The sequence below is a fragment of the Rhamphochromis longiceps genome, linkage group LG20 (assembly GCF_057381845.1).
Source record: "Rhamphochromis longiceps isolate RC_006_pf linkage group LG20, R_longiceps_female_GT1.1, whole genome shotgun sequence".
NCBI lineage: Eukaryota > Metazoa > Chordata > Actinopteri > Cichliformes > Cichlidae > Rhamphochromis > Rhamphochromis longiceps.
Window position 1 is genome coordinate 32,982,239 of NC_140576.1, and position 13,952 is coordinate 32,996,190.

A 13,952-nucleotide genomic window follows, 5' to 3' on the forward strand; every position below is an offset into this window, starting at 1 on the left:
GTCAGCAACTTTCTGCCAGCCCTCTCTCCTTGCTTTTGCAGCCTTTGCAGTGTTCCCTTGCGTTCTGATTAAACTCTGAAACTCCTGAAATCCCTCACTCAAGAGTTCTTGCTCTGCTGCCGAAAAATACCGAGCCGAGCGCGCTCCGTCGACATTTTCGCCGACCAATCAGAGGGTTGCCGATCAATGTTTCCACTATCGATGCGTAGCCCCTTTTACAACACCCAGTGATGTCACATTACTGCGTCCAGCTGTACTAATCGTCAACAGCAGGTGTGTTCGGGGAACCGGATTAGCGAGCTCACGGTTAGCGCGATGGTTTGGTCTTGGATGTGTCATTTGATCTTGGATGTAGTGAGCGACGTACGAAGAACGGGCCCCAGGTCACTGCAACAAGCCCAGGTACAGTTTACCGACGGATGGGTGCAGGACCTTGAAATGCACCGTGTAGAACGAAAGACCATCGTACGTATCATAAGTTTACCAGTCTCACAAATTGTCGTCATAAATACACATTCCTTAACCGTTTATTAATAGGACCTTTGAGCTCAACGGTAATTAATTAGTAGTGGAAATAATTTCTGGTACCCATCACAGAAATGTAGCAGTGACAATAATACTGTATGCTGTAATCGTACTGGGCAATTGGTGATACAAAAAACCTGTTTTATCCTGTGAATAAAAGTATATGTTTTTGTCAATGTACCATAATAACAGAAGCGAAACGCAATATTGTGTCAGGACAATTCACTATTTATGCACAATAAACACAATAAACAAAGGAGCATAGCGCGACAATTTCTGTTCAGCGCCAGACTTGCTTGTAACCTATATCACCAATTATGTTATGAAAATGACGTATTAACTACTAAAAAACACTGACCTTCGTGTAAATGCTTGGAGCAGACTAACCTGTGAGCTGGAGTGTTCTGGGACGTTATATTTGATCTTTGAATGGCTGCAATCCAGTCGCCTCTTTGTTACTTCGGAAACATGGCTGGAACAATTTCTCTTCAATGACGTAATCCGACCGATCTCTTTACCCGTCGGCTTCCCGTGGCTGTCATGCGACCGGCTATTGCAGTTAATAATACAACAGCTTCTTGCCATTTTTGTGTTTCTTTTTATCGCTGTGTGACTGATTTTAATTGAAAGCCTGCGTGCGCTAGTACCGCTTGCCACGAGTTCCCAGAATCCTTTGCGGTTCTACCCGTGAATGACGTCACATTTTCAATCTCTATATAATATGCATGTTAAATTTTATATTTGGGGTAAAATATCAAGTCTTTTCAAGTAAACCGGTTCAAGTCCAATTCAAGTCCCAAGTCATTGGTGTAAAAGTCCAAGTCAAGTCACAAGTCTTAGAACATTTTTTCAAGTCAAGTCTAAAGTCATAAACTTAATGACTCGAGTCTGACTCGAGTCCAAGTCATGTGACTCGAGTCCACACCTCTGCTTGCATTCATATACAGTATGAGTGTATCAGCCAGTTGATTCACCGCAGGGTCAAAGATCCAGCCTCTGAAGTAGCACTGTTATGTGTATCTTTTTCTCTTACTAACATACTTTTAGCTTCAGTAGATAATACTGATAAAATATCTGCATTTACAATCATAGCAGGTACAGTAGCTGGTTTGCAGCTGCTATCCTGCACCAGATCTCCAAAACAGTATCCCCATGCAAAACATTTTCTTCACAGTTTATTAGTTGGGGTAACACCATTACTCTTATAAAACATTTAAATGTCAAACTGTATGTCACTGTCTGAATTAGGCTGTGAAATGTCTGCATGACAAAAACACAAGTTGAAGGATTGTCCACAGTGAATGACGCTTTAATCTTTTCTTTCACTCTTATCAAAGTGCTCGAGATATTATTCTTTAAAACGATGGCATGCCCTGTGCCACCGGATCAGGCTAACTAGAACAGAGCAAAAAGAAAAAAGAGGAAGAACAAAAGAAGGAGTTATGCTACAGCACTTGTTACACTGATAGTGGTAGTTTGACACGTAGAAGGTGCAACCACATTTCAACTATAACCATGAATATATTAAAGGGACTCCATGGTCTTCCATCCTTACAGCTCGTGATACTGGGCGCTCTCTCAGGCCTTCAAACTCTCCAAGGTGCAAGATCAAATCTGTAATGAGCCAGATTTTAGTTTTTATGTTCTCGGATGAGAGAACAGCTTGAAGATGATTTGTTTCATTGTTTCATGTTAGAAAATAAGGGCGGCATGGTGATGAAGTGTTTAGCTATGTCACCCCACAAAAAGAAGGATCTGGGTTTGAATCTCTGTGTAGCATCTGCATGTTCTCACTGTGCTCTATGAATTCCTCCAACAGCCCAGAGACACAAGTGTTAAGTTAGCTGATGGCTGTAATTGGTTGTAGGTGTGAACACGAACCTGTCCAGGTGTATCTTTCCCTTTTCCCAGAATGGGACAAGCAGTTAAGACATGTTGCTGTCTGTTTTATTTGTTGTTGTAATTTCTTGTAAAAAAAAAAAAATTATAAAACATCTTTTTCTTTTACTTAGTTATTTTTCAGTGTTTTAATTCTCATGTTAAATAGTTTTATTCATTTCATTTAAACTTTCCTGTTGTCAGCTGTAAGTCACGTATAAGGGACGAAGGATAACAATGATAAGATTTCCTCATTTCTGTTTAAGTATTGATAAAACAGACTGTCACACACTGTTCACCCTGTAATGACTATAACCTGCTCAGATTAAATGTGCGGAATGATATGGATGGATATAAGCTTCTTTAATTTTAAATTTTTTTTTATTTAGTCATATATTTTTGTTAAAAAATATATATTTTTTTTTTACAATACAATACAATTTTATTTATATAGCACATTTAAAAACCCAAAGGAACACCAAAGAGCTTGACAGTAATATGGAGAGTCAACATAAGTCAATAACAGAGTACAAATGAGGCACTAGCACAGACAGGATAGAGGCACTAACAGACCAGGAGAGTTCGATAAACACAAAATATGCTAAGAAGACAAAAACAGCAGTAAAATTAATAAAAAAAATAATAAATTTTATAAAATCTAATAAAAGATTTAAAAGTTTTAAAATTTAAAAGATTTAAAAGGGTATTAATTGGTCAGGAAAGCCAAGTCAAATAGATATGATTTTAATCTTGATTTAAAGGATTGGATAGAGTCCAATGCTCGAATAGAAGCAGGGAGGCTATTCCAAAGGTTGGGTGCAGCTGAAACAAAGGCACGATCGCCTCTGGTCTTCAGTCTAAACTTAGGTTGGGCCAGGAGTAATTGACCTGATGATCTTAACGCACGACAAGGAGTGTACAAATTGAGGAGGTCAGTGAGGTAGCTGGGCGCAATGTTATTCAGAATTTTAAAAGTGAGTAGCAAGATTTCAAACTCAATTTAAACTCAGTGTAGATCAACAAGAGCCGGAGTAATAGGGTCAAATTTTCTAGTTCCAGTAAGAAGGCGAGCCGCCGCATTCTGAACGAGTTGCAGCCATCGAAGAGAGAAGGCTTGGAGACCACAGTAGAGAGAATTACAATAATCTAACCTGGAGGTCACAAAAGCGTGGATAAGTTTTTCCAGGTCCCTGTGTGGTATATAATGCTTAGCTTTAGAAATCTGGCGCAGTTGAAAAAAAACAGATTTAACTACAGATGATACTTGCTTATCGAGCTTAAAGGAGCTATCCAAATAGACACCCAGGTTACGCAGAGAGAGAGTTAGCTAGGGGCCCCAGCAGGGCAACAAGCTGGTCTCGAGGAATATGGCTATCGAACACCATAACTTCAGTTTTTTTCTCATTTAAAACGAGAGAATTTTCTAACAGCCAATCTTTAACCTCTCTCAGGCAATCGTACAGGGAGTTCAGTGATGCTGACAAATCATCAGTCAGTTGACGATAGATTTGAATGTCATCAGCGTAAATGTGATAAGAAATATTGTATTTTTCAAATATGGAGCCCAAGGGTAGCACATACAAAGAGAATAATAAAGGGCCCAATACAGACCCCTGGGGCACACCACAGCAGAGAGGGGCAACAGAGGAAGAGTATCCTCCCATCACAACAGAGAAGGATCTATCTGTGAGGTACGAATTAAACCAGTTAAGGGCAGAACCCTTGATGCCTACAACATGCTCTAGCCTCCTCAAGAGTATATTATGATCAACCATGTCAAAGGCTGAAGACAGATCCAATAAAACTAAAACAGCAGGGCGACCAGAGTCAGCAAATACAAGAAGATCATCATAGACTCTTAGCAGTGCCGTTTCAGTTTTACGGTGCTTGTATAGAAGGTTCTCAATCAATTAACCTAACAGGGTCAGTCCATATCCTTCTTATAAAACCTACTGTGCAGAAGAAAACAAAAAGAACAATAATATTACCAAATTATTCACACTGTCAATCTTTCAAAATATCTTTGTACTTTTATTTTGAAAAACCAAATCAAATTTCACATTTTTATAGTTATGCATTATTCCATAGTTTAACAATAAAGATTCATTGTGTTTAATTCTCTTTATTGGCTAAATTATGAAACCACTCAAATCATATTTACTTCTGTCCACTGAAAAAATGTGCACAGTTTGAAGTGATTAATAACCCATAATAGTCTGTAAACGTGCTTCCTATATTTTGTGTTGTTAATGACTGAACAAGTACACCAACTCTGTCTGTGAAGGTTCTCAGTCATCCAGGTCATTGTAGTCTAAGGAGCTTGGAAAGAAAAGGGTCTGGACTTCTTTAAGTTGCTTTAAGATGTTTCACCTCTCATCCGAGAAGCTTCTTCAGTTCTAAGGTCAAATGGTGGAGAGTCCCAGATTTAAACCCAGTGGGAGTATCCCCCCAAAGAGGGACAAAAGGACCCCCTGATGATCTGCACTTTACTTGAGATGTATTTTTCTGAGTACTTTTTACTTTTACTCCCTACATTTTTAAGAAAATTTCTGTACTTTTCACTCCTTACATTTTCAAAACAGGCTCGTTAATTTTGGTTTAGTGCATTTGGAGGGAGTTATTATTTCAGCACTGTGAGCCTTCAAACATCAAACCGATTTGAGCCTAAAAAGGAACACATCAAAATCGGGGATTAAAAATGGGTTGGTGTTTTGGGTGACTGGATATGTTTATTAGCTGCGGTACTTCAGCATCTAGCTAGCCCTACTGAAGAGGAGCGAGCATAAAGGGAGTCATATTAGTAAGTGACGGGTGTTTCAAATGTAGCGTTTCTATCAGCATAACAAACATCAACAAACACACAAACTGTTCGTGTGCAGTTTGTCTCACAGTGTGTTGCTAGCTAAAGGACCAGCTGCTGTATTTTATAGGGAGAAACAAGAGAGAGAGCTAACTTCACTCAGAGATGGAGAAAGATAAGAAAAAGGACATGAGAGGAAGAAGAGAGGTTAGATGTAAAGTTAAGGACTGCTCAGTGGGATCTGATAAACTGGAAGTGTAAAGCTTACATGTAAGTTCTCGTGTTTTTAAATTAAATACTGGGTATGTACACGTGACATGTTTTTTCTTATTTTGCAAAACAAACTGATGTAGACTAACTGTTTTTTAAAGGTTGCATGAAAATCCTCTGCAGGTTAGTGCAGGATAAACAGGTTAGTTTGCTGTACTGTGGCTGTGGTTCATGGTCAGTTAGGTTACACAGATCCCTTTGAGCTTGAGATCTGTGGTCTATTTTAAAAAACAGCTAAAAACCCATCTATTACTTACTTTACTTACATCAAGGGTAGCAGAGATTCATCTGAATTTTTAGCTGATGATGCTGAGATTCATTGACTAAATTCCACCTTTATACCAATTTTATAATTTCTAGAAAAACGACACCATAAACAGTGTAATGTCAGTGTAGAGGATGAAATCAGCCAGGCATCTGCTCACATCTGGTTGAATTCAATTGTGTAATTGAACAAAGAGCAGCAGGTCAGCTGATCACAGCCTGTACACTAAGAAAACCTACTGGAGCTCACAATAGAAATTATTATGAGTTATGATTCATTTCCCCACACTGAGCCATTACAACCAATTTTAGGTTTCCCACCTGCTGAATCCACTTTGACCTCTGACATTTAGAGGAAAAGTCGCCCTCTATAATGTAGGCAACAGAAAATAAATTCTCTTTTTTCTTTAGATTCAAGCTGAATATAATTAGAATTTTAAAAAAACAACAACTTACTTTTACTTGAGTAAGAAGGTGAATAAGTTCTTCTATTTAAATACAGACTGTCTGTACTTTTGCCACCTCTGCTCTTAGTTAACTCTGTTAGTATCCACAAAAATGCTCCAGGCCCACAAGTACCCTACATCCAGGACAATTGTGAGATGAAATGACACAATCCAGATTGTTTTTGTTTTTAACCACTGAGCTTCATCCAATTCAACCACTTACACTAAGGCTAGAGTTAATTGTGCTCCAGTATTATGCATCCCTTTTTGATGGTATTCTCCTCTGAGCTGGTCGAGTGGCCTAATTGAATGTATTCAATAGACAATTTATTGGCGGGATGACATTAGCTTACTGGCACACATCAGCATTACATTTGCCAGTTGGAGCTGACTGATGTGTTGAAACCGAAAGTGAAGTGAAAATACAGCACAGCACCTACCGAGGTGTTAATAGCAGAGATTCAGCAGCAGGAGCAAGGTGAACAACACCCACAAACATCACAGTGTCAAGTTTTATAATGGAATTTATAAACCAGATGAATGAGGGTTCAGTCTGTGGGGACTTATAATGGAATTCTATGACACAGATGAACATAATGCTGAAACTTTTATTGCTTGTCTACAATGAACACACTTATTTCTTTTATAATAAAGTGATTCATTCTTCTTTTTCCTTCTTTTATTTTAAATAATTAAGCTATGTTTATATTTCAAAAAAACAAGAAAAGATGAACACCGGAGCGATTCCAGAAATCAGAAATGTCACCCTAAAGCGAGGTTATAAGAATATTTTCTGCTGCTGTTGTACCATAAATTGAAACTAATTAGGTGACAGTGGAGCTGAGTCAGTGCAAAACTAATATGACTGAAGGATCGCTGGTTTAAACGTGTACTTGGGGAAAATGTTCCTGGAGTATATTTGAAGCACTCATCTTTCTTCAGTAAACGTCATTAGAGTAATATTGTGCAAGACACGGAGGCCGCAATCGGTCTGCTGAAGCTGTCCAGTGGTGCATCAGCTCAGCGTAAGGTGGGGTGATCCGCCCACACTTTTATTCTTTGCTTAAGTGGTTCCTATCTAACACTCACACTCAATTTTATTTTTATTTTCATTTTTTTTGTAGAAGGTCTAAACCATGGGTCTCAAACTCAAATGAGCCGCGGGCCAATTCTGGCACTGTCATCTCATTGGAGGGCTACTTTAGTGTTCAAGTAGTGCAAAAAAAAAGAAAGAAAGAAAATCCCCACTAATATTTCCTAAAATGTAGTGTTTTGTTGTTTTATTTAATTAAAAATATTGTATAACAAGAACGCATTTATTTTCCTCACTCTTATCTGAAGCCGTTCATTGAACTACCAAATAAACAAATTGGTACGCCGTGGCAGCACTTTTGCTATAATTTTGCTTGTATTTAACAAAATAAAAATGCAGACATAAGCATACACATTAGCTTTTGACTGTAAGTGAAAATGGTTTTCGTTCCAAATAAATCAGTCACCGAACTAATACAGCCAATCCCTCAACATGTTTGTCCTCTCTTGTTACCTCGGCCAGGTCCGCGGCTCCGAAACATGGTAAGGAGACCTCTGGCTAATACTTCGGGTTTCGTGTCGGGCTTGTATCCGGGAACTAGCTTTACTGTCTGGGTCAACTTTGCTAGAGACAGACAGAGAGAGGCTCTGAAAGGCTGCTCCAATGGAACTTATTGTTTAGGAGGAAAATACGAACACAGTGTAAAGTCGAGTCTTAACAGCTTACTTACAACTGGGCTCGTCAGGCACTCTTTTTGGCTGCAGTGGCTTTTATTATATTTACATGCATCCATCTCCCGTTTCTGGTCGGTAGCACCTCATACTTTTCGACTTTGCTTTTTCTCCATCCACACACACACAGCGGGAGGGGCAGTCCCACACCTTCCCTGCAGCACAGACTACACCGCCCATGAGGCTACAGTCTTAAAGGGCCATGCCTGTAACACTCTGCTCATATTGCCTTCATGTTAAATCATTTTTCGAATAATATTTTTTTTAAAATATTTATTCACATCAATATGCGGGCCGCAAGTAAAGGTGACGTGGGCCACAAATGGCCCGCGGGCCGCGAGTTTGAGACCCCTGGTCTAAACCCTTCTGATTAGTAGATGACCTGCTCCACCTCCTGGGCTACAGGCACCTCTAATGGTGACAGTTTCAGTAAACACAGTCGCTCTGGTTCTCCAAGTGGACTATTTACATACATGCACCCAAAAGCTTGGCCAAATATTAAGAGTCAATACTAAGGCTAAGTCCACATGTATATGGGTACTTTGAAAAAAAAGAGAATTTCTGCTTTATCTTTGAAAGACACATCTGTCCACATGAAAATGTAAAAGATACCATGCTCTCTAAACTGCATACTAAAAACACCTCGCGGTTTTAAAGAAGGCCCAACCGCGTCTCCATGTTCCTGAGAATCCTCAGAAAAACGGACCTGAGAAAGGAGCTGCTGACCGTCTTCAACCGTTATATGACATATGGCATCTCTGTATAGTTCTCCAGCTGCACCACAGCACACAAAAAGGCACTTCAGAAGGTCATTAATATGGCCCAAAAAAATCATTGGACATCTTCTTCCCTCCCTGAAAGACCTGCACAGCACTCGCTGTCTCAAGAAGGCAGGCAGAATCCTACGGGATTGTAAACACCCAGGACAACCGGGTGTTTAAGCTGCTGCCGTCTGGCAGCAGCTGGTTCAGGCTGCTGCGGTCCTGACAAATAGACTCAAGGATAGCTTTACAACAGGGTAATAGCCCTAATCAATGCAAACAGCTGACCTGGACTTTTTTTGTTGGTAACAAGAATAACAATAATAATACTAATAACAATGTGCAATAATTATGTGCAATAAACATACACTCATTCTGCCTTTTATTACTTAAGTTACTGTGTTGTGTTATACAGTTTACCAATTTTATTGTACTATGTATGACTGTCCAATGACAATAAAGATTTTATCTATCTTAAAGAAAGAGTCTGTGTTATATTTGTAAGTGTATAGAAATGTTGGCTAATCAGAAGCCTAAAAACAAAAACACTGCATCCTATCTGATATTTTTAAAAGGACATAAAGGTGCACGCCTTTGACATAGCAACACAAAATCTTCACTTTCCCTGTCTGCATGTCAAATGCAGAATTCGAGTCTCTGAAAGCATTCACCTTGGAGGGACTTTTTTCAAAAGCTCCATTTTCAGTGACCCAAAATGCCTTTTATATGTGGACAAAAGACCTAAAGCGTATAGAGAAAGCTAAATTGACAATAACAATTCAAAACCCACAATCTTGTCCTTGGTCCAAAGATTCTGCATTTTCATACGCTGGTATCCAGACATTAGAGTAAATGTAAAAAGGAGTACAAAAGGAAATTTACTTGATCTTCCGGGAACCTCGAATACCTGAATAAACTATATAAACAACAGTATCTCTTGTAGTTGGTCAATGTGAACCACAGGGGTAGACAAACGCACTGATCCAGATTGTCTAGCCCTTAACGAACACGACTTCCACTGTGACTAAAATGGTTAAAAGAAATCATCCACCCTTCCACAGAGAACACGCCACATATCACACAATGACGATGCAAAAATAACTGTTACCGCTGTGAAATGGGAAGCCCCTACCAATCAGAGTGAAACATATATTGATTGACATATGAGGGTCTGGTAAATACAAAAGAAAGATGCAACCAGAGCCTCGAACATCCAGTGGCAACCAACTGTCAGCTAAATGTGACAAACAAATCCCAGCTGTTATAGTGCAAGAGGTGGGGTATATTAGACACGTTGCTGCATATAACTCAAAATAGTTCTATAAAATCCCTTTAAGAGACAAAACTATAGTAGGTTTTAAACAGTCTGTTCTTTCTTTACATGCCGTGAAGCGTGCATATGTCCGTTTCTTCAAGGTCTTTGCTGTGTAACTGACAAAAATTTTAGGTAATGATATTCATTGATATATTTGGAGTCATTCTACTGTCTTTCATATGGTAAGTTATTGGTCTATTTTTCCATGGTGGATATGGAAATGTATTTCTGAAGTAATATTCTCTGCATATTAGGGGCTTCTGATTAAAGCAGCTAACTGATGGAAAGTTACAGCCTTAGACTCCCACAGATTTTTAGGCATTCTAGGTGGAGGCTTGGTAATACACGGGGTGAAAGTTTTAATTTCCAATTCAGCAATTCATAAATGAAAGATAAACAAATCTTTAAATAAACCACTGGATGTTGGCTCTGAGACACCAATTTGTTTTCGAAGCACTTATAAGTTCTGATTGCTGCACCGATGCCCCCCCCACACACACACACAAATTCTCACTGAGGGATCAGTCCACACACAGACTTGTCTTCATCATTCAGATGATTCATAAGCCGCCGCAGTGGAATTGCGCCTTTATTGTCTCGGCTGATCATCTTGACAGACAGTAATGAAATGAATGACAGAAGATATCCCAACATAGTGCTCAGCCTCCACACATAATGCGGTCCAGAGTCCCTGTCCACAGGAAGTGAAGGAATTCATTACCATCAAATTAATTAGTCTTAAAAGTCTCACAAAAACTTAGCGTGCCGTCTACAGTTTGAGCTGTGTGCCCTACCGCTGCCTCCTAAATGATCTGTGACATTTGTTGACACAGGTGCATACCTGGATTGTGCTTCTCGCAGCCCCCGACACGAGGTCTCTTCACTGCACTCAATCTCGCTTTGTGCTTTTTAGGCCTTCCCTCTTAATCCCCATGATATAGCTTACTTGACATTCTCTCATAATGCATTTCACTGCAGCTGTCAAGGCTAAGGACTCTTATATCCTGTCCCATCATTCAGAAATTCAGTTGGGCTTTCCAATCTACTTGACTGAAACACAACAAAGGCAGAACGGTGTAAGACTAAGGCTGCAACTTGTTACTGTTTTCACTTTGCTTGGTAATTGTTCTGATTGATCAGTTAACTATTTGGCATATAAATTGACCACCGCTATTTCTTTATGCTTCACTGATGTATTCAAATATCCAAACAGTGTGTGTAATGGTGGTTTGCGTGAGATAAACTCTCCTACTTACAGAAATCTTTATCTCATCTAATGAACCTATAAAGAAATTATAATAATTATTGCTATTCTTTAGGGTTCACAGCAGAACCATTGTACTTCCTTCTAATCCCATCATACGTAAATTGCCTCCGACTTGGCCGGGGGGGCAGCAAGCAGCAAATTTGAATGAATGAATTGAACTAAACAGCAGGAATATTTAATAACAGCAGGTTCTGAAAAATGGCCGTGATAATGCGGCAAAACTGAAGTCTTTTTTTTTTTCTTAAAGAAATGACACCAATGCTAGCATTCTGCTGAGGCGTGCCTATTGGTCAATCAAGGATAACATACTGTAGTGACACCACCTTTCTAAATGAAATTACAACAGAAACTTATCTGTGTACAAACAGAGGTGTGGACTACTGTACTACTAAAGTTATTCTGAATGAGAGACAATTTTGTTGTTGCTTTTATAGCCTCATATCAATCCAAGGCTTGTGATTTCCACACATTCAAAGCGAATGTAACTCTTGCTGTTGTATTCAAACTGTCCTCAATTTCCAGAAACCAGTATCTGTGAAAACAGTTCACCGTGCCATTCATAAATCCAGGTTAAAGCTCTATGGTGGAAAGAAGAAGCAATATGTGAACATAATCCAGAAACACCAGCATCTTCTCTGGGCCAAATCTCATTTAGTGCAAGTGGAAAACTGACAAATCTATATTTGAAATTCTTTTTGGAAAACAAGGACACTGCATCCTCTGGACTACAGAGGAGTGGGACCATCTGGCTTGTTATCAGCACTGAGTTTAAAAGCCTGCATCTCTGATGGTATGGCGATGCATTTGTGTCCACAGAACTGGCAGCTTGCATATCTGAAAAGGCACCATCGGTGTTGAAATATACAGGTTTTAGACCAACATCTGCTCCCATCCAGACAGCATCTTTCCAAGGCGATGATAAACCACGTACTGCAGCTATTATAACTGTGTGGCTTTGTAGTAGAAGAGTCCGGTGCTGAACTGGCCTGCCTGCAGTCCCGACCTCTAACTAATTGAAAACATTTGGAGCATCATGAAACGAAAAAAATGACAAAGGAGCCTCAGGACTGTTGAGGTGCTAGAAACCTGTATTAGACAAGAATATGACAACGTTCCTCCCCGAAAGTCGTGCAGCTGGTCGCATCAGTTTCCAGACATTTACAGACTGCTGTTAAAAGAAGAGGGGATGTATCTGCTAACTTGGGCCCTATCCCAACTTTTTTAGAAGCTGATATTAAATTCAAAATAACCTTTTTTGGTGTTTTAATGATACACTTTGTCAGTTTAAACATGAACTATTGTGACTAAAATCATTTGAGATATGCAATTCATTGCATTCCGTTTTTAATTGACATTTTAGAGTAGCCCAGTTTTCTTGCAAAAATGATGTCGAATCTATGATATGAAATTTAAGTTCTCATATTTTTGTGAATTTTTGCCATTGTTACCAAGATATACACTGTTTTCATATTGACTATATTGCCTATGTTTCTGTCCTCAGTCAGTGCTTCTTTACAATACGGCCAAACCATCCATCCATCTTCTTCCGCTTTATCCGGGGCCGGTTCGCGGGGGCAGCAGCCTAAGCAGAGAAGCCCAGACCTCCCTCTCCCCAGCCACCTCCTCCAGCTTATCCGGGGGAACACCAAGGTGTTCCCAGGCCAGCCGAGAGATATAATCTCTCCAGCGTGTCCTGGGTCTGCCCCGGAGCCTCCTCCCGGTGGGACATGCCCGGAACACCTCACCCAGGAGGCGCATCCTTGTCAGATGCCCGAACCACCTCAGCTGGCTCCTTTCGATGTGGAGGAGCAGCGACTCTACTCTGAGCCCCTCCCAGATGGCTGAACTTCTCACCCATACGGCGAAACCACGACACCTTTCTAGGCCTCGTCCAAGTCCGCCACCAGCGTCTACACTTCCAGGATCTTCTCCTAATTCGTACCATCATTTTCAAGTAAGGACTCGGTGTTGGGGTTATATTAGTAGTCGTCTATACAGTTTTGCAGTTGAGTTTGCAAGTTTTGGACACTTTGCTTTTTAATTACTTGCATCCTAGCTTCCAATAGAAATGACTGCATTGAGCTGCTTGTTTATTTTTCTATCTTACCTTTTGGCCATTTAATCTATCATTAACATAATAACACTGTTCTATCCCAGTTAGAAATGTTCATTATACAGGTGCTGCTGTCCCACTCTTTTCTAACCAAAAAAAAAATCTAAACCTAAACTTTTACACAGGTGCTCACATTGCTAGGTCATCATAAAATCCTCAGTTTTACACGTATAGCCTTTCACCTACTTAAAAAAAAACATATACAATCAATTTATTCTGCATGTCTTTTATCCTGTCTTCCTTCTCTCACCCCAACCGGTCGCAGCAGATGGCCCCGCCCCTCCCTGAGCCTGGTTCTGCCAGAGGTTTCTTCCTGTTAAAAGGGAGTTTTTCCTTCCCACTGTTGCCAAAGTGCTTGATCATAGGGGGTCATATGATTGTTGGGTTTTTCTCTGCATGTATTATTGTAGGGTCTACCTTACAATATAAAGCGCCTTGAGGCGACTGTTGTTGTGATTTGGCCCTATATAAATAAAATTGAATTTAACTATTCCTTTAGCACTCCTCCAACAAACTTACTGTGAACGTCTCAAAACCCGAGCCCGTTTA

At 39.8% G+C, this 13,952-nt stretch overlaps 1 protein-coding gene across 4 annotated transcripts in view; it reads left to right on the forward strand.

Moving 5' to 3' along the window:
• Window positions 1-252: 252 nt before the first annotated feature.
• Window positions 253-13,952, forward strand: part of bcas1 (brain enriched myelin associated protein 1) — a 39,244-nt gene continuing 25,544 nt past the window's right edge. For 2 of the 4 annotated variants that reach the window (XM_085395063.1, XM_085395066.1), the window contains exons 1-2: window positions 256-402; window positions 12,792-13,244. The gene's annotated coding sequence lies outside the window, so the exon portion shown is untranslated. Of the gene's footprint in view, window positions 466-12,791; window positions 13,245-13,952 lie in introns of all 4 variants that reach the window. The other 2 variants (XM_085395068.1, XM_085395065.1) reach the window with 2 other exon arrangements.